The 25,837-nt window shown below is 68.6% G+C and overlaps 12 pseudogenes; all 12 read right to left on the bottom strand.

Annotated features, from left to right (window-relative positions):
* Window positions 1–1,417: 1,417 nt before the first annotated feature.
* On the bottom strand, window positions 1,418–1,537 carry LOC148757014 (5S ribosomal RNA; annotated as a pseudogene).
* Window positions 1,538–2,970: 1,433 nt separating this feature from the next.
* LOC148757013 (5S ribosomal RNA) lies at window positions 2,971–3,090 on the bottom strand (annotated as a pseudogene).
* A 2,320-nt stretch (window positions 3,091–5,410) lies between these two features.
* LOC148757012 (5S ribosomal RNA) lies at window positions 5,411–5,530 on the bottom strand (annotated as a pseudogene).
* A 2,050-nt stretch (window positions 5,531–7,580) lies between these two features.
* LOC148757011 (5S ribosomal RNA) lies at window positions 7,581–7,700 on the bottom strand (annotated as a pseudogene).
* A 1,433-nt stretch (window positions 7,701–9,133) lies between these two features.
* On the bottom strand, window positions 9,134–9,253 carry LOC148757010 (5S ribosomal RNA; annotated as a pseudogene).
* Window positions 9,254–11,573: 2,320 nt separating this feature from the next.
* On the bottom strand, window positions 11,574–11,693 carry LOC148757009 (5S ribosomal RNA; annotated as a pseudogene).
* A 2,050-nt stretch (window positions 11,694–13,743) lies between these two features.
* LOC148757008 (5S ribosomal RNA) lies at window positions 13,744–13,863 on the bottom strand (annotated as a pseudogene).
* A 1,433-nt stretch (window positions 13,864–15,296) lies between these two features.
* On the bottom strand, window positions 15,297–15,416 carry LOC148757007 (5S ribosomal RNA; annotated as a pseudogene).
* A 2,320-nt stretch (window positions 15,417–17,736) lies between these two features.
* On the bottom strand, window positions 17,737–17,856 carry LOC148757006 (5S ribosomal RNA; annotated as a pseudogene).
* A 2,050-nt stretch (window positions 17,857–19,906) lies between these two features.
* Window positions 19,907–20,026, bottom strand: LOC148757005 (5S ribosomal RNA; annotated as a pseudogene).
* A 1,430-nt stretch (window positions 20,027–21,456) lies between these two features.
* Window positions 21,457–21,576, bottom strand: LOC148757004 (5S ribosomal RNA; annotated as a pseudogene).
* A 2,320-nt stretch (window positions 21,577–23,896) lies between these two features.
* On the bottom strand, window positions 23,897–24,016 carry LOC148757003 (5S ribosomal RNA; annotated as a pseudogene).
* Window positions 24,017–25,837: the final 1,821 nt, after the last annotated feature.

Genomic DNA, 25,837 nt, shown 5'->3' with positions numbered 1-25,837 from the left:
AGGGAGGTGAGAGAGAGGATGAGAGAAGGCCAGAGACGGAGCAAGAGAGAGGCGGAGAGAGACAGACGGGGACTGTGGGGACAGACTCGCAGAGAGCACTCTCCAGGCTCTGGGCCTCGCGTGGAGGGGTGCTGCTTGGGGGCTGCATGGTCATCAGCTGTGACCGCTTGGCCATCAGCTGTTGCCAATTGGCCACTGGCCACCGGAGGAGCTGCGGTGGCCAAGCTAGGAAGCGCGGATGGTGGACTGCAAATTGCAGAGGGGCGCGGATTGCAGTGGGCCCGCTTGGCGGGTCGACGGGCGGTGTGTCGGTGGGTTGGCAGAGAAGCGGCCGACAGGTTGGGGATCGGGCGGCTCCGGCTTGCCGTGTCTCCGAGCCAGCCGCCCGTGAGACATAGTGCTATGAGCCCCCTATCCGTGGCTCTGTTGGTGTTCCCTCTTGGCCTCGCCATATCCTGCGTTCTTGTGCGGGCAGAGGGACTAGAGTCCCCGCAGGACAGGGACCGACAGAGAGAACGGGAGGAGGAGAAAGAGGGAGCGAGATCGAAATATACACCTATATGTACCTGTATGTACCTAGACATACAGAGAGACATGGACAGAGACAGAGAAAGAGGGGGCTGGCACGCGGGGAGAGAGCTCCTGAGCCAGAGCCAGAGCCCAACAGGCACGTCACAGAGCCAGAGAGACATGGGGTGGGGGAGGGGGGAGGGACGCACAAGCGGGCACACGGACTGGGACAGACGCACTGACGCTGCTTTGAAGTGGCAGCTTCTCAACCGAAGTGTGGTCATGCCCGTGGCTGGGCTCCACTAAGGAGGCAGTGCCCGGGCATTGAAAGTCACCCTTGAAGCCCCCGGGCCGGGCGGGAGGGCCAGTGGGCTCCGAGCCCCGCCCAGGAACCCCCCGCCCCGCGGGAGGAGAGTGGCAGCCCACAGGCACCCTGGTTGAGAGTGTTGTGTGCCTGCGTGCCTGCACTTCCCCTTGTGGTGGTCTCTCCTGGAGTCCGAGGGCGTGCGGTGTGTTGGGGTGCTGCTCCCTCAGTCCCCTGCTTTGTCCCGGCTCTTTGTACCCTGTGTGTTGGGGCCACTGCGGGAAGGGAGGGTTCCTGGCTCTTGTGGGCGATGGGAGGGGGCGCGCGGGGGTGTGGGGAGAGGTGCCTGCCGGCGGAGACACAGGCTCGGCTAACTGCTGCTGGCTGACTGCCTGCCTCGGCGAAGAGGACTAAGAAGAGGGTGTGGGGGTGAGCCCTGGCCGACGGGCCTGGTGTGCGGCCGGGGCTGCCAGCTTGTAGCGCCGGGTGGCTGACCGGCCTCTGGCCAGGGGGACCTTCGGCTGGATGGGCGGCTGCAGAGGGGCAAGGGGCGGCAGGGGTTCGGAGGGAGCCACGCAGGGGCGGCGGCGCAAAAGGAGAGGCGAGCAAAAGCCTACAGGTATTCCCAGGCGGTCTCCCATCCAAGCACTAACCAGGCCCCTCCCTGCTTAGCTCCCGAGATCAGAGGAGATCGGGCGCGTTCAGGGTGGTACGGCCATAGACGATGGGACTCGGCTCCCCGCGCCCCAAGAGCCTGCTCCCGGCCTGCCTCGTGAGCGCGCGCCATGCAGATGCGCGGCTCCGGTGGTGAGCATCGACCTGCTGGCCGGCTCTGCCAGCACCGCGTCCCCCTCCCAGTCCGGCTCCCCGCCTCTTCCGAATGCCCCAGGCGTGGGCGGCGGGCTACTCCTGGCCGGCAGCGAGGCCCCTTCGCGCCACCCGAGGCTCCATGGGACACTGCCACTTCCCTGATGGTGCCAGAATTCGTGGAACTCTGGCATCCTGGGACTCCCCGGACCCAGACCGCCATACACCCCGCCCCCCTACCGCCACCAGGTTTACCAACAACCGCACCCCCAAGGCTGGGGGAGGCCTGCACCAGCAGGCAACCCTGGGCTTGGGAGTTGTGGGAGGACCCCGCGGAGGCGGCTTGGGCGGCTGCGGAGGGGGGGGCGGCGGCGGCGGCGGCGGCGGCGGCGGCGGCGGCGGCGGGGGCGGAGGAGGCCGGGAGAGCAGAGGCGGGAGATTGAGGGAGTATGGCGATGGTGGCGGCGGCGGCGGCGGGGGCTGGGGCGGAGGCGGGGGAGATGGCGGTGCTGGAGGCGGGGAGAGCAGAGGAGGGAGATTGAGGGAGTGCGGCAATGGCGGCGGCGGGGGCGGGGGTGGGGAACAGGGCAGCACTGGCGGCGGGGATGGGGAGCGCGGTGCTGGCGGCCGAGGTGGGGAGAGCAGAGGAGGGAGTTTGAGGGAGTACGGCGATGGCGGCGGCGGGGGCGGGGGAGGGGGCGAGGGCAGCGCTGGCGGAGGGGGTGGGGAGCGCGGTGATCGCGGCGGCGGCGGGAGAAGCGGGGGCTGATCGCGAGCAGCGTTGGCGGCGTCGGCGGCAGCGGCGCGGGAGGGTTGCGAGGTCGGCGATGGAGGCGGCGGCAGCGTTGGGGGCTGTGTCGGCGGGCGCTGGGCGCGGGGAGGGTTGGCGCCGGCGCCGGCGGCGGCGGTAGCGGGGAAGAGGGCGGTGCTGGCGGCGGAGGAGGGGAGAGCAGAGGCGGGAGATTGAAGCAGTACAGCGATGGCGGTGGCGAGGGCGGGGGCAGGGGTGAGGGCAGCGCTGGAGGGGGGTGTGGGGAGCGCGGTGATGGCGGCGGATTTGGCGGTGGCGGCGGGGGCGAGGGCAGCGCTGTTGGCGGTGGCGGCGATCGAAGGTCGGCGAAGGGATCGAGATGACAGCCTCCGGGACTGAAGAGGACTGAGAAGAGGGTGTGCGGGGGAGCCCTGGCCGACGGGCCTGGTGTGCGGCCGGGGCTGCCAGCTTGTAGTGCCTGGCGGCTAACCCTCTGCTGGTCAGGGGGACCTTCGGCTGGCTGGGCGGCTGCAGAGAGGCAAGGGGCGGCAGGGGTTCGCAGGGAGCCACGCCGGGGCGGCGATGCAAAAGGAGAGGCGAGCAAAAGCCTGCAGCTATTCCCAGGCGGTCTCCCATCCAAGTACTAACCAGGCCCCTCCCTGCTTAGCTCCCGAGATCAGACGAGATCTGGCGCGTGCAGGGTGGTGTGGCCTTAGGCGCTGGGACCCGGCTCCCGGCACTCCAAGAGCCTGCTCCCGACCTGCTTCTGAGCGCACGCCATGCTGCTGGGCCGCTCGGGTGGCGAGCACGTCTGCCCGAGCGCCTCCCGCCAGCTCCCCGCCTCCTCCGGACGCCGCTGGTGTGGGCGACGGGCTACTCCTGGCCCGCAGCGAGGCCCCTTCGCGCCCCCCAGTGGCTCTAACGGGCCTCCGTCACTTCCCTGACTGTGACATATGTCTGGGCGCCCTGGCATCCTGGGCCTCCCCAGGCCCCGAAGGGCTTTTACCCCGCCCCCCTACCCCAACCCCTCTCATCTCCCCCCAGCCCCACAACCGCACACCCCCCTTGCTGCTGTGCTGTCCCCACCTCTCAGGGCCACCGAGGGGGTCGCAGGGTCCTCTCAGTCCCCTCCACCCTAGGGACGTGCAACCCAGGCCCTGGCCCTGGCCGGCCCCACCCACTGGCCCAAAGCCAGGGAGAGCCACCCGCCACCAGGGGGCAGCACCTCCAGTCCGCCGCCACCCTTCCTCACACAGCCTTCTTTCTGGGTTCTCGCCCCTCGTCAGCGACCGGCGTCCCGCCCGATCACTGTTCACTTCACTGGCTACACGTCACCTCTCCTGACCCAGGGAGGTGAGAGAGAGGATGAGAGAAGGCCAGAGACAGAGCAAGAGAGAGGCGGAGAGAGACCGACGGGGACTGTGGGGACAGACTCGCAGAGAGCACTTTCCAGGCTCTGGGCCTCGCGTGGAGGGGTGCTGCGTGGGGGCTGCATGGATATCAGCCGTGACCGCTTGGCCATCAGCTGTTGCCAGTTGGCCATTGGCCACCGGCAGAGCTGCGGTGGCCAAGCTAGGAAGCGCGGATTGTGGACTGCAAATTGCAGAGGGGCGCGGACTGCAGTTGGCCGGCTTGGTGGGTCGGTAAGTTGGCGGGTCTGTTGGTTGGCAGAGAATCGGCCGGCAGGCTGGGGATCGGGCGGCTCCGGCTTGCCGAGTCTCCAAGCCAGCCGCCCGTGAGACATGGTGCTATGAGCCCCCTATCCGTGGTCTGTTGGTGTTCCCTCTTGGCCTCGCCAAATCCTGCATTCTTGTGCGGGCAGAGGGGCTAGAGTCCCCGCAGGACAGGGACAGACAGACAGAACGGGAGGAGGAGTAAGAGGGAGCGAGATGGAAATATACACGTATATGTACATGTATGTATCTAGACATACAGAGAGACATGGACAGAGACAGAGAAAGAGGGGGCTGGCACGCGGGGAGAGAGCTCCTGAGCCAGAGCCAGGGCCCAACAGGCACCTCTCAGAGCCTGACAGATATGGGGTGGGGGAGGGTGGGAGGGACGCACAGGCGGGCACACGGAGTGTTACAGACGCACTGAGGCTGTGTTGAAGTGGCGGCTCCTCCACCGGAGTGTGGTCGTGCCCGGGGCTGGGCTCCTCTAAGGAGGCATTGCCCTGGCGTTGGCAGTCACCATTGAAGCCTCCGGGGCGGCCCGCCAGGGTCTCCGGAGGGCCTGTGGTCTCTGAGCCCCGCCCAGGCACCCGCCCGCGGGAGGAGAGTGGCACCCCCAGGCACCCTGGTTGTGAGGGTTGTGTGCCTGCGTGCCTGCTCTGCCCTTGTGGTGGTCTCCCCTGGAGTCGATGTCGCGTGGTGTGTTGGGGTGCTGCTCCCGCCGTCCCCTGGTTTGTCCCGGCTCTTTGTGCCCTGTGTTTCAGGGACACCGTGGCCGGCGGGAAGGGAGGGCTCCTGGCTCTTGTGGGAGACGGGAGGGGCGCGCGGGGGTGTGGGGCGAGGTGCCTGCCAGCGGAGACAGAAGACTCCGGTGGGGCGGGGCGTGTGGGCGTCCCGTTTGCCCGAGGTCACGCCGATCGTGTGTGTCGGGACCCGAGGGCAGGCGCAGGGATGGGCGTGCCCTGGGCTCGGGGAGAGGTGCAAAGCACCGGCACGTCCTGGGATGGAGAGAGCCTGGTGGAGGCCTGCGCCGGCAGGCAGCCCTGGGCTTGGGCGTTGGGGGTTGCGGCGGCGGCAGGGTCGGGGAGCGAGAGGGAGCCCTGCGATGGCGGTGGCGGCGACCGAGAGGCGGCTGACTGCTGCAGGCTGAGGGCCTGCCTTGGCGAAGAGCACTAAGAAGAGGGAGTGGGGGGGAGCCCTGGCCGACAGGCCTGGTGTGCGGCCGGGGATGCGAGCTTGTAGTGCTGGGCGACTGACCCTCCTCTGGCCAGGGGGACCTTCGGCTGCCTGGGCGGCTGCAGAGGGGCAAGGTGCGGCAGGGGTTCGGAGGGAGCCACGCCGGGGCGGCGGCGCAAAAGGAGAGGCGAGCAAAAGCCTGCAGCTATTCCCAGGCGGTCTCCCATCCAAGTACTAACCAGGCCCCGCCCTGCTTAGCTCCCGAGATCAGAGGAGATCGGGCGCGTTCAGGGTGGTATGGCCCTAGACGCTGGGACCCGGCTCCCCGCGCCCCAAGAGCCTGCTCCCGGCCTGCCTCTGACCGCGCGCGCCGTGCTGCTGGGCCGCTAGGGTGGCGAGCACGTCTGCCTGAGCGGCTCCCGCCCGCTCCCCGCCTCCTCCGGACGCCGCTGGTGTGGGCGACGGGCTACTCCTGGCCCGCAGCGAGGCACCTTCGCGCCCCCCAGTGGCTCCACGGGCCTCTGTCACTTCCCTGACTGTGACATATGTCTGGGCGCCCTGGCATCCTGGGCCTCCCCAGGCCCCGAAGGGCTTTTACCCCGTCCCCCTACCCCAACCCCTCAAATCTCCCCCCAGCCACACAACCGCACACCCCCCTTGCTGCTGTGCTGTCCCCACCTCTCAGGGCCACCGAGGGGGTCGCAGGGTCCTCTCAGTCCCCTCCGGCCCTAGGGACGTGCAACCCAGGCCCTGGCCCTGACCGGACCCATCCACAGGCCCAAAGCCAGGGAGAGCCACCCGCGCCACCAGGGTGCAGCATCTCCAGTCTGCAGCCACCCTTCGTCACAAGCCTTCAGTCTGGGCCCTGGAACCCTCGTCAGCGACCGGAGCCCCGCCCGATGTCCGGTCCCTTCACTGGCTACACGTCACCTCTCCTGACCCAGGGAGGTGAGAGAGAGGATGAGAGAAGGCCAGAGACGGAGCAAGAGAGAGGCGGAGAGAGACAGACGGGGACTGTGGGGACAGACTCGCAGAGAGCACTCTCCAGGCTCTGGGCCTCGCGTGGAGGGGTGCTGCTTGGGGGCTGCATGGTCATCAGCTGTGACCGCTTGGCCATCAGCTGTTGCCAATTGGCCACTGGCCACCGGAGGAGCTGCGGTGGCCAAGCTAGGAAGCGCGGATGGTGGACTGCAAATTGCAGAGGGGCGCGGATTGCAGTGGGCCCGCTTGGCGGGTCGACGGGCGGTGTGTCGGTGGGTTGGCAGAGAAGCGGCCGACAGGTTGGGGATCGGGCGGCTCCGGCTTGCCGTGTCTCCGAGCCAGCCGCCCGTGAGACATAGTGCTATGAGCCCCCTATCCGTGGCTCTGTTGGTGTTCCCTCTTGGCCTCGCCATATCCTGCGTTCTTGTGCGGGCAGAGGGACTAGAGTCCCCGCAGGACAGGGACCGACAGAGAGAACGGGAGGAGGAGAAAGAGGGAGCGAGATCGAAATATACACCTATATGTACCTGTATGTACCTAGACATACAGAGAGACATGGACAGAGACAGAGAAAGAGGGGGCTGGCACGCGGGGAGAGAGCTCCTGAGCCAGAGCCAGAGCCCAACAGGCACGTCACAGAGCCAGAGAGACATGGGGTGGGGGAGGGGGGAGGGACGCACAAGCGGGCACACGGACTGGGACAGACGCACTGACGCTGCTTTGAAGTGGCAGCTTCTCAACCGAAGTGTGGTCATGCCCGTGGCTGGGCTCCACTAAGGAGGCAGTGCCCGGGCATTGAAAGTCACCCTTGAAGCCCCCGGGCCGGGCGGGAGGGCCAGTGGGCTCCGAGCCCCGCCCAGGAACCCCCCGCCCCGCGGGAGGAGAGTGGCAGCCCACAGGCACCCTGGTTGAGAGTGTTGTGTGCCTGCGTGCCTGCACTTCCCCTTGTGGTGGTCTCTCCTGGAGTCCGAGGGCGTGCGGTGTGTTGGGGTGCTGCTCCCTCAGTCCCCTGCTTTGTCCCGGCTCTTTGTACCCTGTGTGTTGGGGCCACTGCGGGAAGGGAGGGTTCCTGGCTCTTGTGGGCGATGGGAGGGGGCGCGCGGGGGTGTGGGGAGAGGTGCCTGCCGGCGGAGACACAGGCTCGGCTAACTGCTGCTGGCTGACTGCCTGTCTCGGCGAAGAGGACTAAGAAGAGGGTGTGGGGGTGAGCCCTGGCCGACGGGCCTGGTGTGCGGCCGGGGCTGCCAGCTTGTAGCGCCGGGTGGCTGACCGGCCTCTGGCCAGGGGGACCTTCGGCTGGATGGGCGGCTGCAGAGGGGCAAGGGGCGGCAGGGGTTCGGAGGGAGCCACGCAGGGGCGGCGGCGCAAAAGGAGAGGCGAGCAAAAGCCTACAGGTATTCCCAGGCGGTCTCCCATCCAAGCACTAACCAGGCCCCTCCCTGCTTAGCTCCCGAGATCAGAGGAGATCGGGCGCGTTCAGGGTGGTACGGCCATAGACGATGGGACTCGGCTCCCCGCGCCCCAAGAGCCTGCTCCCGGCCTGCCTCGTGAGCGCGCGCCATGCAGATGCGCGGCTCCGGTGGTGAGCATCGACATGCTGGCCGGCTCTGCCAGCACCGCGTCCCCCTCCCAGTCCGGCTCCCCGCCTCTTCCGAATGCCCCAGGCGTGGGCGGCGGGCTACTCCTGGCCGGCAGCGAGGCCCCTTCGCGCCACCCGAGGCTCCATGGGACACTGCCACTTCCCTGATGGTGCCAGAATTCGTGGAACTCTGGCATCCTGGGACTCCCCGGACCCAGACCGCCATACACCCCGCCCCCCTACCGCCACCAGGTTTACCAACAACCGCACCCCCAAGGCTGGGGGAGGCCTGCACCAGCAGGCAACCCTGGGCTTGGGAGTTGTGGGAGGACCCCGCGGAGGCGGCTTGGGCGGCTGCGGAGGGGGGGGCGGCGGCGGCGGCGGCGGCGGCGGCGGCGGCGGCGGCGGGGGCGGAGGAGGCCGGGAGAGCAGAGGCGGGAGATTGAGGGAGTATGGCGATGGTGGCGGCGGCGGCGGCGGGGGCTGGGGCGGAGGCGGGGGAGATGGCGGTGCTGGAGGCGGGGAGAGCAGAGGAGGGAGATTGAGGGAGTGCGGCAATGGCGGCGGCGGGGGCGGGGGTGGGGAACAGGGCAGCACTGGCGGCGGGGATGGGGAGCGCGGTGCTGGCGGCCGAGGTGGGGAGAGCAGAGGAGGGAGTTTGAGGGAGTACGGCGATGGCGGCGGCGGGGGCGGGGGAGGGGGCGAGGGCAGCGCTGGCGGAGGGGGTGGGGAGCGCGGTGATCGCGGCGGCGGCGGGAGAAGCGGGGGCTGATCGCGAGCAGCGTTGGCGGCGTCGGCGGCAGCGGCGCGGGAGGGTTGCGAGGTCGGCGATGGAGGCGGCGGCAGCGTTGGGGGCTGTGTCGGCGGGCGCTGGGCGCGGGGAGGGTTGGCGCCGGCGCCGGCGGCGGCGGTAGCGGGGAAGAGGGCGGTGCTGGCGGCGGAGGAGGGGAGAGCAGAGGCGGGAGATTGAAGCAGTACAGCGATGGCGGTGGCGAGGGCGGGGGCAGGGGTGAGGGCAGCGCTGGAGGGGGGTGTGGGGAGCGCGGTGATGGCGGCGGATTTGGCGGTGGCGGCGGGGGCGAGGGCAGCGCTGTTGGCGGTGGCGGCGATCGAAGGTCGGCGAAGGGATCGAGATGACAGCCTCCGGGACTGAAGAGGACTGAGAAGAGGGTGTGCGGGGGAGCCCTGGCCGACGGGCCTGGTGTGCGGCCGGGGCTGCCAGCTTGTAGTGCCTGGCGGCTAACCCTCTGCTGGTCAGGGGGACCTTCGGCTGGCTGGGCGGCTGCAGAGAGGCAAGGGGCGGCAGGGGTTCGCAGGGAGCCACGCCGGGGCGGCGATGCAAAAGGAGAGGCGAGCAAAAGCCTGCAGCTATTCCCAGGCGGTCTCCCATCCAAGTACTAACCAGGCCCCTCCCTGCTTAGCTCCCGAGATCAGACGAGATCTGGCGCGTGCAGGGTGGTGTGGCCTTAGGCGCTGGGACCCGGCTCCCGGCACTCCAAGAGCCTGCTCCCGACCTGCTTCTGAGCGCACGCCATGCTGCTGGGCCGCTCGGGTGGCGAGCACGTCTGCCCGAGCGCCTCCCGCCAGCTCCCCGCCTCCTCCGGACGCCGCTGGTGTGGGCGACGGGCTACTCCTGGCCCGCAGCGAGGCCCCTTCGCGCCCCCCAGTGGCTCTAACGGGCCTCCGTCACTTCCCTGACTGTGACATATGTCTGGGCGCCCTGGCATCCTGGGCCTCCCCAGGCCCCGAAGGGCTTTTACCCCGCCCCCCTACCCCAACCCCTCTCATCTCCCCCCAGCCCCACAACCGCACACCCCCCTTGCTGCTGTGCTGTCCCCACCTCTCAGGGCCACCGAGGGGGTCGCAGGGTCCTCTCAGTCCCCTCCACCCTAGGGACGTGCAACCCAGGCCCTGGCCCTGGCCGGCCCCACCCACTGGCCCAAAGCCAGGGAGAGCCACCCGCCACCAGGGGGCAGCACCTCCAGTCCGCCGCCACCCTTCCTCACACAGCCTTCTTTCTGGGTTCTCGCCCCTCGTCAGCGACCGGCGTCCCGCCCGATCACTGTTCACTTCACTGGCTACACGTCACCTCTCCTGACCCAGGGAGGTGAGAGAGAGGATGAGAGAAGGCCAGAGACAGAGCAAGAGAGAGGCGGAGAGAGACCGACGGGGACTGTGGGGACAGACTCGCAGAGAGCACTTTCCAGGCTCTGGGCCTCGCGTGGAGGGGTGCTGCGTGGGGGCTGCATGGATATCAGCCGTGACCGCTTGGCCATCAGCTGTTGCCAGTTGGCCATTGGCCACCGGCAGAGCTGCGGTGGCCAAGCTAGGAAGCGCGGATTGTGGACTGCAAATTGCAGAGGGGCGCGGACTGCAGTTGGCCGGCTTGGTGGGTCGGTAAGTTGGCGGGTCTGTTGGTTGGCAGAGAATCGGCCGGCAGGCTGGGGATCGGGCGGCTCCGGCTTGCCGAGTCTCCAAGCCAGCCGCCCGTGAGACATGGTGCTATGAGCCCCCTATCCGTGGTCTGTTGGTGTTCCCTCTTGGCCTCGCCAAATCCTGCATTCTTGTGCGGGCAGAGGGGCTAGAGTCCCCGCAGGACAGGGACAGACAGACAGAACGGGAGGAGGAGTAAGAGGGAGCGAGATGGAAATATACACGTATATGTACATGTATGTATCTAGACATACAGAGAGACATGGACAGAGACAGAGAAAGAGGGGGCTGGCACGCGGGGAGAGAGCTCCTGAGCCAGAGCCAGGGCCCAACAGGCACCTCTCAGAGCCTGACAGATATGGGGTGGGGGAGGGTGGGAGGGACGCACAGGCGGGCACACGGAGTGTTACAGACGCACTGAGGCTGTGTTGAAGTGGCGGCTCCTCCACCGGAGTGTGGTCGTGCCCGGGGCTGGGCTCCTCTAAGGAGGCATTGCCCTGGCGTTGGCAGTCACCATTGAAGCCTCCGGGGCGGCCCGCCAGGGTCTCCGGAGGGCCTGTGGTCTCTGAGCCCCGCCCAGGCACCCGCCCGCGGGAGGAGAGTGGCACCCCCAGGCACCCTGGTTGTGAGGGTTGTGTGCCTGCGTGCCTGCTCTGCCCTTGTGGTGGTCTCCCCTGGAGTCGATGTCGCGTGGTGTGTTGGGGTGCTGCTCCCGCCGTCCCCTGGTTTGTCCCGGCTCTTTGTGCCCTGTGTTTCAGGGACACCGTGGCCGGCGGGAAGGGAGGGCTCCTGGCTCTTGTGGGAGACGGGAGGGGCGCGCGGGGGTGTGGGGCGAGGTGCCTGCCAGCGGAGACAGAAGACTCCGGTGGGGCGGGGCGTGTGGGCGTCCCGTTTGCCCGAGGTCACGCCGATCGTGTGTGTCGGGACCCGAGGGCAGGCGCAGGGATGGGCGTGCCCTGGGCTCGGGGAGAGGTGCAAAGCACCGGCACGTCCTGGGATGGAGAGAGCCTGGTGGAGGCCTGCGCCGGCAGGCAGCCCTGGGCTTGGGCGTTGGGGGTTGCGGCGGCGGCAGGGTCGGGGAGCGAGAGGGAGCCCTGCGATGGCGGTGGCGGCGACCGAGAGGCGGCTGACTGCTGCAGGCTGAGGGCCTGCCTTGGCGAAGAGCACTAAGAAGAGGGAGTGGGGGGGAGCCCTGGCCGACAGGCCTGGTGTGCGGCCGGGGATGCGAGCTTGTAGTGCTGGGCGACTGACCCTCCTCTGGCCAGGGGGACCTTCGGCTGCCTGGGCGGCTGCAGAGGGGCAAGGTGCGGCAGGGGTTCGGAGGGAGCCACGCCGGGGCGGCGGCGCAAAAGGAGAGGCGAGCAAAAGCCTGCAGCTATTCCCAGGCGGTCTCCCATCCAAGTACTAACCAGGCCCCGCCCTGCTTAGCTCCCGAGATCAGAGGAGATCGGGCGCGTTCAGGGTGGTATGGCCCTAGACGCTGGGACCCGGCTCCCCGCGCCCCAAGAGCCTGCTCCCGGCCTGCCTCTGACCGCGCGCGCCGTGCTGCTGGGCCGCTAGGGTGGCGAGCACGTCTGCCTGAGCGGCTCCCGCCCGCTCCCCGCCTCCTCCGGACGCCGCTGGTGTGGGCGACGGGCTACTCCTGGCCCGCAGCGAGGCACCTTCGCGCCCCCCAGTGGCTCCACGGGCCTCTGTCACTTCCCTGACTGTGACATATGTCTGGGCGCCCTGGCATCCTGGGCCTCCCCAGGCCCCGAAGGGCTTTTACCCCGTCCCCCTACCCCAACCCCTCAAATCTCCCCCCAGCCACACAACCGCACACCCCCCTTGCTGCTGTGCTGTCCCCACCTCTCAGGGCCACCGAGGGGGTCGCAGGGTCCTCTCAGTCCCCTCCGGCCCTAGGGACGTGCAACCCAGGCCCTGGCCCTGACCGGACCCATCCACAGGCCCAAAGCCAGGGAGAGCCACCCGCGCCACCAGGGTGCAGCATCTCCAGTCTGCAGCCACCCTTCGTCACAAGCCTTCAGTCTGGGCCCTGGAACCCTCGTCAGCGACCGGAGCCCCGCCCGATGTCCGGTCCCTTCACTGGCTACACGTCACCTCTCCTGACCCAGGGAGGTGAGAGAGAGGATGAGAGAAGGCCAGAGACGGAGCAAGAGAGAGGCGGAGAGAGACAGACGGGGACTGTGGGGACAGACTCGCAGAGAGCACTCTCCAGGCTCTGGGCCTCGCGTGGAGGGGTGCTGCTTGGGGGCTGCATGGTCATCAGCTGTGACCGCTTGGCCATCAGCTGTTGCCAATTGGCCACTGGCCACCGGAGGAGCTGCGGTGGCCAAGCTAGGAAGCGCGGATGGTGGACTGCAAATTGCAGAGGGGCGCGGATTGCAGTGGGCCCGCTTGGCGGGTCGACGGGCGGTGTGTCGGTGGGTTGGCAGAGAAGCGGCCGACAGGTTGGGGATCGGGCGGCTCCGGCTTGCCGTGTCTCCGAGCCAGCCGCCCGTGAGACATAGTGCTATGAGCCCCCTATCCGTGGCTCTGTTGGTGTTCCCTCTTGGCCTCGCCATATCCTGCGTTCTTGTGCGGGCAGAGGGACTAGAGTCCCCGCAGGACAGGGACCGACAGAGAGAACGGGAGGAGGAGAAAGAGGGAGCGAGATCGAAATATACACCTATATGTACCTGTATGTACCTAGACATACAGAGAGACATGGACAGAGACAGAGAAAGAGGGGGCTGGCACGCGGGGAGAGAGCTCCTGAGCCAGAGCCAGAGCCCAACAGGCACGTCACAGAGCCAGAGAGACATGGGGTGGGGGAGGGGGGAGGGACGCACAAGCGGGCACACGGACTGGGACAGACGCACTGACGCTGCTTTGAAGTGGCAGCTTCTCAACCGAAGTGTGGTCATGCCCGTGGCTGGGCTCCACTAAGGAGGCAGTGCCCGGGCATTGAAAGTCACCCTTGAAGCCCCCGGGCCGGGCGGGAGGGCCAGTGGGCTCCGAGCCCCGCCCAGGAACCCCCCGCCCCGCGGGAGGAGAGTGGCAGCCCACAGGCACCCTGGTTGAGAGTGTTGTGTGCCTGCGTGCCTGCACTTCCCCTTGTGGTGGTCTCTCCTGGAGTCCGAGGGCGTGCGGTGTGTTGGGGTGCTGCTCCCTCAGTCCCCTGCTTTGTCCCGGCTCTTTGTACCCTGTGTGTTGGGGCCACTGCGGGAAGGGAGGGTTCCTGGCTCTTGTGGGCGATGGGAGGGGGCGCGCGGGGGTGTGGGGAGAGGTGCCTGCCGGCGGAGACACAGGCTCGGCTAACTGCTGCTGGCTGACTGCCTGTCTCGGCGAAGAGGACTAAGAAGAGGGTGTGGGGGTGAGCCCTGGCCGACGGGCCTGGTGTGCGGCCGGGGCTGCCAGCTTGTAGCGCCGGGTGGCTGACCGGCCTCTGGCCAGGGGGACCTTCGGCTGGATGGGCGGCTGCAGAGGGGCAAGGGGCGGCAGGGGTTCGGAGGGAGCCACGCAGGGGCGGCGGCGCAAAAGGAGAGGCGAGCAAAAGCCTACAGGTATTCCCAGGCGGTCTCCCATCCAAGCACTAACCAGGCCCCTCCCTGCTTAGCTCCCGAGATCAGAGGAGATCGGGCGCGTTCAGGGTGGTACGGCCATAGACGATGGGACTCGGCTCCCCGCGCCCCAAGAGCCTGCTCCCGGCCTGCCTCGTGAGCGCGCGCCATGCAGATGCGCGGCTCCGGTGGTGAGCATCGACATGCTGGCCGGCTCTGCCAGCACCGCGTCCCCCTCCCAGTCCGGCTCCCCGCCTCTTCCGAATGCCCCAGGCGTGGGCGGCGGGCTACTCCTGGCCGGCAGCGAGGCCCCTTCGCGCCACCCGAGGCTCCATGGGACACTGCCACTTCCCTGATGGTGCCAGAATTCGTGGAACTCTGGCATCCTGGGACTCCCCGGACCCAGACCGCCATACACCCCGCCCCCCTACCGCCACCAGGTTTACCAACAACCGCACCCCCAAGGCTGGGGGAGGCCTGCACCAGCAGGCAACCCTGGGCTTGGGAGTTGTGGGAGGACCCCGCGGAGGCGGCTTGGGCGGCTGCGGAGGGGGGGGCGGCGGCGGCGGCGGCGGCGGCGGCGGCGGCGGCGGCGGGGGCGGAGGAGGCCGGGAGAGCAGAGGCGGGAGATTGAGGGAGTATGGCGATGGTGGCGGCGGCGGCGGCGGGGGCTGGGGCGGAGGCGGGGGAGATGGCGGTGCTGGAGGCGGGGAGAGCAGAGGAGGGAGATTGAGGGAGTGCGGCAATGGCGGCGGCGGGGGCGGGGGTGGGGAACAGGGCAGCACTGGCGGCGGGGATGGGGAGCGCGGTGCTGGCGGCCGAGGTGGGGAGAGCAGAGGAGGGAGTTTGAGGGAGTACGGCGATGGCGGCGGCGGGGGCGGGGGAGGGGGCGAGGGCAGCGCTGGCGGAGGGGGTGGGGAGCGCGGTGATCGCGGCGGCGGCGGGAGAAGCGGGGGCTGATCGCGAGCAGCGTTGGCGGCGTCGGCGGCAGCGGCGCGGGAGGGTTGCGAGGTCGGCGATGGAGGCGGCGGCAGCGTTGGGGGCTGTGTCGGCGGGCGCTGGGCGCGGGGAGGGTTGGCGCCGGCCCCGGCGGCGGCGGTAGCGGGGAAGAGGGCGGTGCTGGCGGCGGAGGAGGGGAGAGCAGAGGCGGGAGATTGAAGCAGTACAGCGATGGCGGTGGCGAGGGCGGGGGCAGGGGTGAGGGCAGCGCTGGAGGGGGGTGTGGGGAGCGCGGTGATGGCGGCGGATTTGGCGGTGGCGGCGGGGGCGAGGGCAGCGCTGTTGGCGGTGGCGGCGATCGAAGGTCGGCGAAGGGATCGAGATGACAGCCTCCGGGACTGAAGAGGACTGAGAAGAGGGTGTGCGGGGGAGCCCTGGCCGACGGGCCTGGTGTGCGGCCGGGGCTGCCAGCTTGTAGTGCCTGGCGGCTAACCCTCTGCTGGTCAGGGGGACCTTCGGCTGGCTGGGCGGCTGCAGAGAGGCAAGGGGCGGCAGGGGTTCGCAGGGAGCCACGCCGGGGCGGCGATGCAAAAGGAGAGGCGAGCAAAAGCCTGCAGCTATTCCCAGGCGGTCTCCCATCCAAGTACTAACCAGGCCCCTCCCTGCTTAGCTCCCGAGATCAGACGAGATCTGGCGCGTGCAGGGTGGTGTGGCCTTAGGCGCTGGGACCCGGCTCCCGGCACTCCAAGAGCCTGCTCCCGACCTGCTTCTGAGCGCACGCCATGCTGCTGGGCCGCTCGGGTGGCGAGCACGTCTGCCCGAGCGCCTCCCGCCAGCTCCCCGCCTCCTCCGGACGCCGCTGGTGTGGGCGACGGGCTACTCCTGGCCCGCAGCGAGGCCCCTTCGCGCCCCCCAGTGGCTCTAACGGGCCTCCGTCACTTCCCTGACTGTGACATATGTCTGGGCGCCCTGGCATCCTGGGCCTCCCCAGGCCCCGAAGGGCTTTTACCCCGCCCCCCTACCCCAACCCCTCTCATCTCCCCCCAGCCCCACAACCGCACACCCCCCTTGCTGCTGTGCTGTCCCCACCTCTCAGGGCCACCGAGGGGGTCGCAGGGTCCTCTCAGTCCCCTCCACCCTAGGGACGTGCAACCCAGGCCCTGGCCCTGGCCGGCCCCACCCACTGGCCCAAAGCCAGGGAGAGCCACCCGCCACCAGGGGGCAGCACCTCCAGTCCGCCGCCACCCTTCCTCACACAGCCTTCTTTCTGGGTTCTCGCCCCTCGTCAGCGACCGGCGTCCCGCCCGATCACTGTTCACTTCACTGGCTACACGTCACCTCTCCTGACCCAGGGAGGTGAGAGAGAGGATGAGAGAAGGCCAGAGACAGAGCAAGAGAGAGGCGGAGAGAGACCGACGGGGACTGTGGGGACAGACTCGCAGAGAGCACTTTCCAGGCTCTGGGCCTCGCGTGGAGGGGTGCTGCGTGGGGGCTGCATGGATATCAGCCGTGACCGCTTGGCCATCAGCTGTTGCCAGTTGGCCATTGGCCACCGGCAGAGCTGCGGTGGCCAAGCTAGGAAGCGCGGATTGTGGACTGCAAATTGCAGAGGGGCGCGGACTGCAGTTGGCCGGCTTGGTGGGTCGGTAAGTTGGCGGGTCTGTTGGTTGGCAGAGAATCGGCCGGCAGGCTGGGGATCGGGCGGCTCCGGCTTGCCGAGTCTCCAAGCCAGCCGCCCGTGAGACATGGTGCTATGAGCCCCCTATCCGTGGTCTGTTGGTGTTCCCTCTTGGCCTCGCCAAATCCTGCATTCTTGTGCGGGCAGAGGGGCTAGAGTCCCCGCAGGACAGGGACAGACAGACAGAACGGGAGGAGGAGTAAGAGGGAGCGAGATGGAAATATACACGTATATGTACATGTATGTATCTAGACATACAGAGAGACATGGACAGAGACAGAGAAAGAGGGGGCTGGCACGCGGGGAGAGAGCTCCTGAGCCAGAGCCAGGGCCCAACAGGCACCTCTCAGAGCCTGACAGATATGGGGTGGGGGAGGGTGGGAGGGACGCACAGGCGGGCACACGGAGTGTTACAGACGCACTGAGGCTGTGTTGAAGTGGCGGCTCCTCCACCGGAGTGTGGTCGTGCCCGGGGCTGGGCTCCTCTAAGGAGGCATTGCCCTGGCGTTGGCAGTCACCATTGAAGCCTCCGGGGCGGCCCGCCAGGGTCTCCGGAGGGCCTGTGGTCTCTGAGCCCCGCCCAGGCACCCGCCCGCGGGAGGAGAGTGGCACCCCCAGGCACCCTGGTTGTGAGGGTTGTGTGCCTGCGTGCCTGCTCTGCCCTTGTGGTGGTCTCCCCTGGAGTCGATGTCGCGTGGTGTGTTGGGGTGCTGCTCCCGCCGTCCCCTGGTTTGTCCCGGCTCTTTGTGCCCTGTGTTTCAGGGACACCGTGGCCGGCGGGAAGGGAGGGCTCCTGGCTCTTGTGGGAGACGGGAGGGGCGCGCGGGGGTGTGGGGCGAGGTGCCTGCCAGCGGAGACAGAAGACTCCGGTGGGGCGGGGCGTGTGGGCGTCCCGTTTGCCCGAGGTCACGCCGATCGTGTGTGTCGGGACCCGAGGGCAGGCGCAGGGATGGGCGTGCCCTGGGCTCGGGGAGAGGTGCAAAGCACCGGCACGTCCTGGGATGGAGAGAGCCTGGTGGAGGCCTGCGCCGGCAGGCAGCCCTGGGCTTGGGCGTTGGGGGTTGCGGCGGCGGCAGGGTCGGGGAGCGAGAGGGAGCCCTGCGATGGCGGTGGCGGCGACCGAGAGGCGGCTGACTGCTGCAGGCTGAGGGCCTGCCTTGGCGAAGAGCACTAAGAAGAGGGAGTGGGGGGGAGCCCTGGCCGACAGGCCTGGTGTGCGGCCGGGGATGCGAGCTTGTAGTGCTGGGCGACTGACCCTCCTCTGGCCAGGGGGACCTTCGGCTGCCTGGGCGGCTGCAGAGGGGCAAGGTGCGGCAGGGGTTCGGAGGGAGCCACGCCGGGGCGGCGGCGCAAAAGGAGAGGCGAGCAAAAGCCTGCAGCTATTCCCAGGCGGTCTCCCATCCAAGTACTAACCAGGCCCCGCCCTGCTTAGCTCCCGAGATCAGAGGAGATCGGGCGCGTTCAGGGTGGTATGGCCCTAGACGCTGGGACCCGGCTCCCCGCGCCCCAAGAGCCTGCTCCCGGCCTGCCTCTGACCGCGCGCGCCGTGCTGCTGGGCCGCTAGGGTGGCGAGCACGTCTGCCTGAGCGGCTCCCGCCCGCTCCCCGCCTCCTCCGGACGCCGCTGGTGTGGGCGACGGGCTACTCCTGGCCCGCAGCGAGGCACCTTCGCGCCCCCCAGTGGCTCCACGGGCCTCTGTCACTTCCCTGACTGTGACATATGTCTGGGCGCCCTGGCATCCTGGGCCTCCCCAGGCCCCGAAGGGCTTTTACCCCGTCCCCCTACCCCAACCCCTCAAATCTCCCCCCAGCCACACAACCGCACACCCCCCTTGCTGCTGTGCTGTCCCCACCTCTCAGGGCCACCGAGGGGGTCGCAGGGTCCTCTCAGTCCCCTCCGGCCCTAGGGACGTGCAACCCAGGCCCTGGCCCTGACCGGACCCATCCACAGGCCCAAAGCCAGGGAGAGCCACCCGCGCCACCAGGGTGCAGCATCTCCAGTCTGCAGCCACCCTTCGTCACAAGCCTTCAGTCTGGGCCCTGGAACCCTCGTCAGCGACCGGAGCCCCGCCCGATGTCCGGTCCCTTCACTGGCTACACGTCACCTCTCCTGACCCAGGGAGGTGAGAGAGAGGATGAGAGAAGGCCAGAGACGGAGCAAGAGAGAGGCGGAGAGAGACAGACGGGGACTGTGGGGACAGACTCGCAGAGAGCACTCTCCAGGCTCTGGGCCTCGCGTGGAGGGGTGCTGCTTGGGGGCTGCATGGTCATCAGCTGTGACCGCTTGGCCATCAGCTGTTGCCAATTGGCCACTGGCCACCGGAGGAGCTGCGGTGGCCAAGCTAGGAAGCGCGGATGGTGGACTGCAAATTGCAGAGGGGCGCGGATTGCAGTGGGCCCGCTTGGCGGGTCGACGGGCGGTGTGTCGGTGGGTTGGCAGAGAAGCGGCCGACAGGTTGGGGATCGGGCGGCTCCGGCTTGCCGTGTCTCCGAGCCAGCCGCCCGTGAGACATAGTGCTATGAGCCCCCTATCCGTGGCTCTGTTGGTGTTCCCTCTTGGCCTCGCCATATCCTGCGTTCTTGTGCGGGCAGAGGGACTAGAGTCCCCGCAGGACAGGGACCGACAGAGAGAACGGGAGGAGGAGAAAGAGGGAGCGAGATCGAAATATACACCTATATGTACCTGTATGTACCTAGACATACAGAGAGACATGGACAGAGACAGAGGAAGAGGGGGCTGGCACGCGGGGAGAGAGCTCCTGAGCCAGAGCCAGAGCCCAACAGGCACGTCACAGAGCCAGAGAGACATGGGGTGGGGGAGGGGGGAGGGACGCACAAGCGGGCACACGGACTGGGACAGACGCACTGACGCTGCTTTGAAGTGGCAGCTTCTCAACCGAAGTGTGGTCATGCCCGTGGCTGGGCTCCACTAAGGAGGCAGTGCCCGGGCATTGAAAGTCACCCTTGAAGCCCCCGGGCCGGGCGGGAGGGCCAGTGGGCTCCGAGCCCCGCCCAGGAACCCCCCGCCCCGCGGGAGGAGAGTGGCAGCCCACAGGCACCCTGGTTGAGAGTGTTGTGTGCCTGCGTGCCTGCACTTCCCCTTGTGGTGGTCTCTCCTGGAGTCCGAGGGCGTGCGGTGTGTTGGGGTGCTGCTCCCTCAGTCCCCTGCTTTGTCCCGGCTCTTTGTACCCTGTGTGTTGGGGCCACTGCGGGAAGGGAGGGTTCCTGGCTCTTGTGGGCGATGGGAGGGGGCGCGCGGGGGTGTGGGGAGAGGTGCCTGCCGGCGGAGACACAGGCTCGGCTAACTGCTGCTGGCTGACTGCCTGCCTCGGCGAAGAGGACTAAGAAGAGGGTGTGGGGGTGAGCCCTGGCCGACGGGCCTGGTGTGCGGCCGGGGCTGCCAGCTTGTAGCGCCGGGTGGCTGACCGGCCTCTGGCCAGGGGGACCTTCGGCTGGATGGGCGGCTGCAGAGGGGCAAGGGGCGGCAGGGGTTCGGAGGGACCCACGCAGGGGCGGCGGCGCAAAAGGAGAGGCGAGCAAAAGCCTACAGGTATTCCCAGGCGGTCTCCCATCCAAGCACTAACCAGGCCCCTCCCTGCTTAGCTCCCGAGATCAGAGGAGATCGGGCGCGTTCAGGGTGGTACGGCCATAGACGATGGGACTCGGCTCCCCGCGCCCCAAGAGCCTGCTCCCGGCCTGCCTCGTGAGCGCGCGCCATGCAGATGCGCGGCTCCGGTGGTGAGCATCGACCTGCTGGCCGGCTCTGCCAGCACCGCGTCCCCCTCCCAGTCCGGCTCCCCGCCTCTTCCGAATGCCCCAGGCGTGGGCGGCGGGCTACTCCTGGCCGGCAGCGAGGCCCCTTCGCGCCACCCGAGGCTCCATGGGACACTGCCACTTCCCTGATGGTGCCAGAATTCGTGGAACTCTGGCATCCTGGGACTCCCCGGACCCAGACCGCCATACACCCCGCCCCCCTACCGCCACCAGGTTTACCAACAACCGCACCCCCAAGGCTGGGGGAGGCCTGCACCAGCAGGCAACCCTGGGCTTGGGAGTTGTGGGAGGACCCCGCGGAGGCGGCTTGGGCGGCTGCGGAGGGGGGGGCGGCGGCGGCGGCGGCGGCGGCGGCGGCGGCGGCGGGGGCGGAGGAGGCCGGGAGAGCAGAGGCGGGAGATTGAGGGAGTATGGCGATGGTGGCGGCGGCGGCGGCGGGGGCTGGGGCGGAGGCGGGGGAGATGGCGGTGCTGGAGGCGGGGAGAGCAGAGGAGGGAGATTGAGGGAGTGCGGCAATGGCGGCGGCGGGGGCGGGGGTGGGGAACAGGGCAGCACTGGCGGCGGGGATGGGGAGCGCGGTGCTGGCGGCCGAGGTGGGGAGAGCAGAGGAGGGAGTTTGAGGGAGTACGGCGATGGCGGCGGCGGGGGCGGGGGAGGGGGCGAGGGCAGCGCTGGCGGAGGGGGTGGGGAGCGCGGTGATCGCGGCGGCGGCGGGAGAAGCGGGGGCTGATCGCGAGCAGCGTTGGCGGCGTCGGCGGCAGCGGCGCGGGAGGGTTGCGAGGTCGGCGATGGAGGCGGCGGCAGCGTTGGGGGCTGTGTCGGCGGGCGCTGGGCGCGGGGAGGGTTGGCGCCGGCCCCGGCGGCGGCGGTAGCGGGGAAGAGGGCGGTGCTGGCGGCGGAGGAGGGGAGAGCAGAGGCGGGAGATTGAAGCAGTACAGCGATGGCGGTGGCGAGGGCGGGGGCAGGGGTGAGGGCAGCGCTGGAGGGGGGTGTGGGGAGCGCGGTGATGGCGGCGGATTTGGCGGTGGCGGCGGGGGCGAGGGCAGCGCTGTTGGCGGTGGCGGCGATCGAAGGTCGGCGAAGGGATCGAGATGACAGCCTCCGGGACTGAAGAGGACTGAGAAGAGGGTGTGCGGGGGAGCCCTGGCCGACGGGCCTGGTGTGCGGCCGGGGCTGCCAGCTTGTAGTGCCTGGCGGCTAACCCTCTGCTGGTCAGGGGGACCTTCGGCTGGCTGGGCGGCTGCAGAGAGGCAAGGGGCGGCAGGGGTTCGCAGGGAGCCACGCCGGGGCGGCGATGCAAAAGGAGAGGCGAGCAAAAGCCTGCAGCTATTCCCAGGCGGTCTCCCATCCAAGTACTAACCAGGCCCCTCCCTGCTTAGCTCCCGAGATCAGACGAGATCTGGCGCGTGCAGGGTGGTGTGGCCTTAGGCGCTGGGACCCGGCTCCCGGCACTCCAAGAGCCTGCTCCCGACCTGCTTCTGAGCGCACGCCATGCTGCTGGGCCGCTCGGGTGGCGAGCACGTCTGCCCGAGCGCCTCCCGCCAGCTCCCCGCCTCCTCCGGACGCCGCTGGTGTGGGCGACGGGCTACTCCTGGCCCGCAGCGAGGCCCCTTCGCGCCCCCCAGTGGCTCTAACGGGCCTCCGTCACTTCCCTGACTGTGACATATGTCTGGGCGCCCTGGCATCCTGGGCCTCCCCAGGCCCCGAAGGGCTTTTACCCCGCCCCCCTACCCCAACCCCTCTCATCTCCCCCCAGCCCCACAACCGCACACCCCCCTTGCTGCTGTGCTGTCCCCACCTCTCAGGGCCACCGAGGGGGTCGCAGGGTCCTCTCAGTCCCCTCCACCCTAGGGACGTGCAACCCAGGCCCTGGCCCTGGCCGGCCCCACCCACTGGCCCAAAGCCAGGGAGAGCCACCCGCCACCAGGGGGCAGCACCTCCAGTCCGCCGCCACCCTTCCTCACACAGCCTTCTTTCTGGGTTCTCGCCCCTCGTCAGCGACCGGCGTCCCGCCCGATCACTGTTCACTTCACTGGCTACACGTCACCTCTCCTGACCCAGGGAGGTGAGAGAGAGGATGAGAGAAGGCCAGAGACAGAGCAAGAGAGAGGCGGAGAGAGACCGACGGGGACTGTGGGGACAGACTCGCAGAGAGCACTTTCCAGGCTCTGGGCCTCGCGTGGAGGGGTGCTGCGTGGGGGCTGCATGGATATCAGCCGTGACCGCTTGGCCATCAGCTGTTGCCAGTTGGCCATTGGCCACCGGCAGAGCTGCGGTGGCCAAGCTAGGAAGCGCGGATTGTGGACTGCAAATTGCAGAGGGGCGCGGACTGCAGTTGGCCGGCTTGGTGGGTCGGTAAGTTGGCGGGTCTGTTGGTTGGCAGAGAATCGGCCGGCAGGCTGGGGATCGGGCGGCTCCGGCTTGCCGAGTCTCCAAGCCAGCCGCCCGTGAGACATGGTGCTATGAGCCCCCTATCCGTGGTCTGTTGGTGTTCCCTCTTGGCCTCGCCAAATCCTGCATTCTTGTGCGGGCAGAGGGGCTAGAGTCCCCGCAGGACAGGGACAGACAGACAGAACGGGAGGAGGAGTAAGAGGGAGCGAGATGGAAATATACACGTATATGTACATGTATGTATCTAGACATACAGAGAGACATGGACAGAGACAGAGAAAGAGGGGGCTGGCACGCGGGGAGAGAGCTCCTGAGCCAGAGCCAGGGCCCAACAGGCACCTCTCAGAGCCTGACAGATATGGGGTGGGGGAGGGTGGGAGGGACGCACAGGCGGGCACACGGAGTGTTACAGACGCACTGAGGCTGTGTTGAAGTGGCAGCTCCTCCACCGGAGTGTGGTCGTGCCCGGGGCTGGGCTCCTCTAAGGAGGCATTGCCCTGGCGTTGGCAGTCACCATTGAAGCCTCCGGGGCGGCCCGCCAGGGTCTCCGGAGGGCCTGTGGTCTCTGAGCCCCGCCCAGGCACCCGCCCGCGGGAGGAGAGTGGCACCCCCAGGCACCCTGGTTGTGAGGGTTGTGTGCCTGCGTGCCTGCTCTGCCCTTGTGGTGGTCTCCCCTGGAGTCGATGTCGCGTGGTGTGTTGGGGTGCTGCTCCCGCCGTCCCCTGGTTTGTCCCGGCTCTTTGTGCCCTGTGTTTCAGGGACACCGTGGCCGGCGGGAAGGGAGGGCTCCTGGCTCTTGTGGGAGACGGGAGGGGCGCGCGGGGGTGTGGGGCGAGGTGCCTGCCAGCGGAGACAGAAGACTCCGGTGGGGCGGGGCGTGTGGGCGTCCCGTTTGCCCGAGGTCACGCCGATCGTGTGTGTCGGGACCCGAGGGCAGGCGCAGGGATGGGCGTGCCCTGGGCTCGGGGAGAGGTGCAAAGCACCGGCACGTCCTGGGATGGAGAGAGCCTGGTGGAGGCCTGCGCCGGCAGGCAGCCCTGAGCTTGGGCGTTGGGGGTTGCGGCGGCGGCAGGGTCGGGGAGCGAGAGGGAGCCCTGCGATGGCGGTGGCGGCGACCGAGAGGCGGCTGACTGCTGCAGGCTGAGGGCCTGCCTTGGCGAAGAGCACTAAGAAGAGGGAGTGGGGGGGAGCCCTGGCCGACAGGCCTGGTGTGCGGCCGGGGATGCGAGCTTGTAGTGCTGGGCGACTGACCCTCCTCTGGCCAGGGGGACCTTCGGCTGCCTGGGCGGCTGCAGAGGGGCAAGGTGCGGCAGGGGTTCGGAGGGAGCCACGCCGGGGCGGCGGCGCAAAAGGAGAGGCGAGCAAAAGCCTGCAGCTATTCCCAGGCGGTCTCCCATCCAAGTACTAACCAGGCCCCGCCCTGCTTAGCTCCCGAGATCAGAGGAGATCGGGCGCGTTCAGGGTGGTATGGCCCTAGACGCTGGGACCCGGCTCCCCGCGCCCCAAGAGCCTGCTCCCGGCCTGCCTCTGACCGCGCGCCGTGCTGCTGGGCCGCTAGGGTGGCGAGCACGTCTGCCTGAGCGGCTCCCGCCCGCTCCCCGCCTCCTCCGGACGCCGCTGGTGTGGGCGACGGGCTACTCCTGGCCCGCAGCGAGGCACCTTCGCGCCCCCCAGTGGCTCCACGGGCCTCTGTCACTTCCCTGACTGTGACATATGTCTGGGCGCCCTGGCATCCTGGGCCTCCCCAGGCCCCGAAGGGCTTTTACCCCGTCCCCCTACCCCAACCCCTCAAATCTCCCCCCAGCCACACAACCGCACACCCCCCTTGCTGCTGTGCTGTCCCCACCTCTCAGGGCCACCGAGGGGGTCGCAGGGTCCTCTCAGTCCCCTCCGGCCCTAGGGACGTGCAACCCAGGCCCTGGCCCTGACCGGACCCATCCACAGGCCCAAAGCCAGGGAGAGCCACCCGCGCCACCAGGGTGCAGCATCTCCAGTCTGCAGCCACCCTTCGTCACAAGCCTTCAGTCTGGGCCCTGGAACCCTCGTCAGCGACCGGAGCCCCGCCCGATGTCCGGTCCCTTCACTGGCTACACGTCACCTCTCCTGACCCAGGGAGGTGAGAGAGAGGATGAGAGAAGGCCAGAGACGGAGCAAGAGAGAGGCGGAGAGAGACAGACGGGGACTGTGGGGACAGACTCGCAGAGAGCACTCTCCAGGCTCTGGGCCTCGCGTGGAGGGGTGCTGCTTGGGGGCTGCATGGTCATCAGCTGTGACCGCTTGGCCATCAGCTGTTGCCAGTTGGCCACTGGCCACCGGAGGAGCTGCGGTGGCCAAGCTGGGAAGCGCGGATGGTGGACTGCAAATTGCAGAGGGGCGCGGATTGCAGTGGGCCCGCTTGGCGGGTCGACGGGCGGTGTGTCGGTGGGTTGGCAGAGAAGCGGCCGACAGGTTGGGGATCGGGCGGCTCCGGCTTGCCGTGGCTCCGAGCCAGCCGCCCGTGAGACATAGTGCTATGAGCCCCCTATCCGTGGCTCTGTTGGTGTTCCCTCTTGGCCTCGCCATATCCTGCGTTCTTGTGCGGACAGAGGGACTAGAGTCCCCGCAGGACAGGGACCGACAGAGAGAACGGGAGGAGGAGAAAGAGGGAGCGAGATCGAAATATACACCTATATGTACCTGTATGTACCTAGACATACAGAGAGACATGGACAGAGACAGAGAAAGAGGGGGCTGGCACGCGGGGAGAGAGCTCCTGAGCCAGAGCCAGAGCCCAACAGGCACGTCACAGAGCCAGAGAGACATGGGGTGGGGGAGGGGGGAGGGACGCACAAGCGGGCACACGGACTGGGACAGACGCACTGACGCTGCTTTGAAGTGGCAGCTTCTCAACCGAAGTGTGGTCATGCCCGTGGCTGGGCTCCACTAAGGAGGCAGTGCCCGGGCATTGAAAGTCACCCTTGAAGCCCCCGGGCCGGGCGGGAGGGCCAGTGGGCTCCGAGCCCCGCCCAGGAACCCCCCCGCCCCGCGGGAGGAGAGTGGCAGCCCACAGGCACCCTGGTTGAGAGTGTTGTGTGCCTGCGTGCCTGCACTTCCCCTTGTGGGGGTCTCTCCTGGAGTCCGAGGGCGTGCGGTGTGTTGGGGTGCTGCTCCCTCAGTCCCCTGCTTTGTCCCGGCTCTTTGTACCCTGTGTGTTGGGGCCACTGCGGGAAGGGAGGGTTCCTGGCTCTTGTGGGCGATGGGAGGGGGCGCGCGGGGGTGTGGGGAGAGGTGCCTGCCGGCGGAGACACAGGCTCGGCTAAC

The sequence above is a fragment of the Rhinolophus sinicus genome, chromosome 10, assembly GCF_057876585.1.
Source record: "Rhinolophus sinicus isolate RSI-liver-muscle chromosome 10, RSI-T2T, whole genome shotgun sequence".
In the NCBI taxonomy this organism is placed as follows: domain Eukaryota; kingdom Metazoa; phylum Chordata; class Mammalia; order Chiroptera; family Rhinolophidae; genus Rhinolophus; species Rhinolophus sinicus.
Note: the sequence above shows the minus strand (reverse complement) of the source record. Positions and strands in the feature narration are given on the sequence as shown.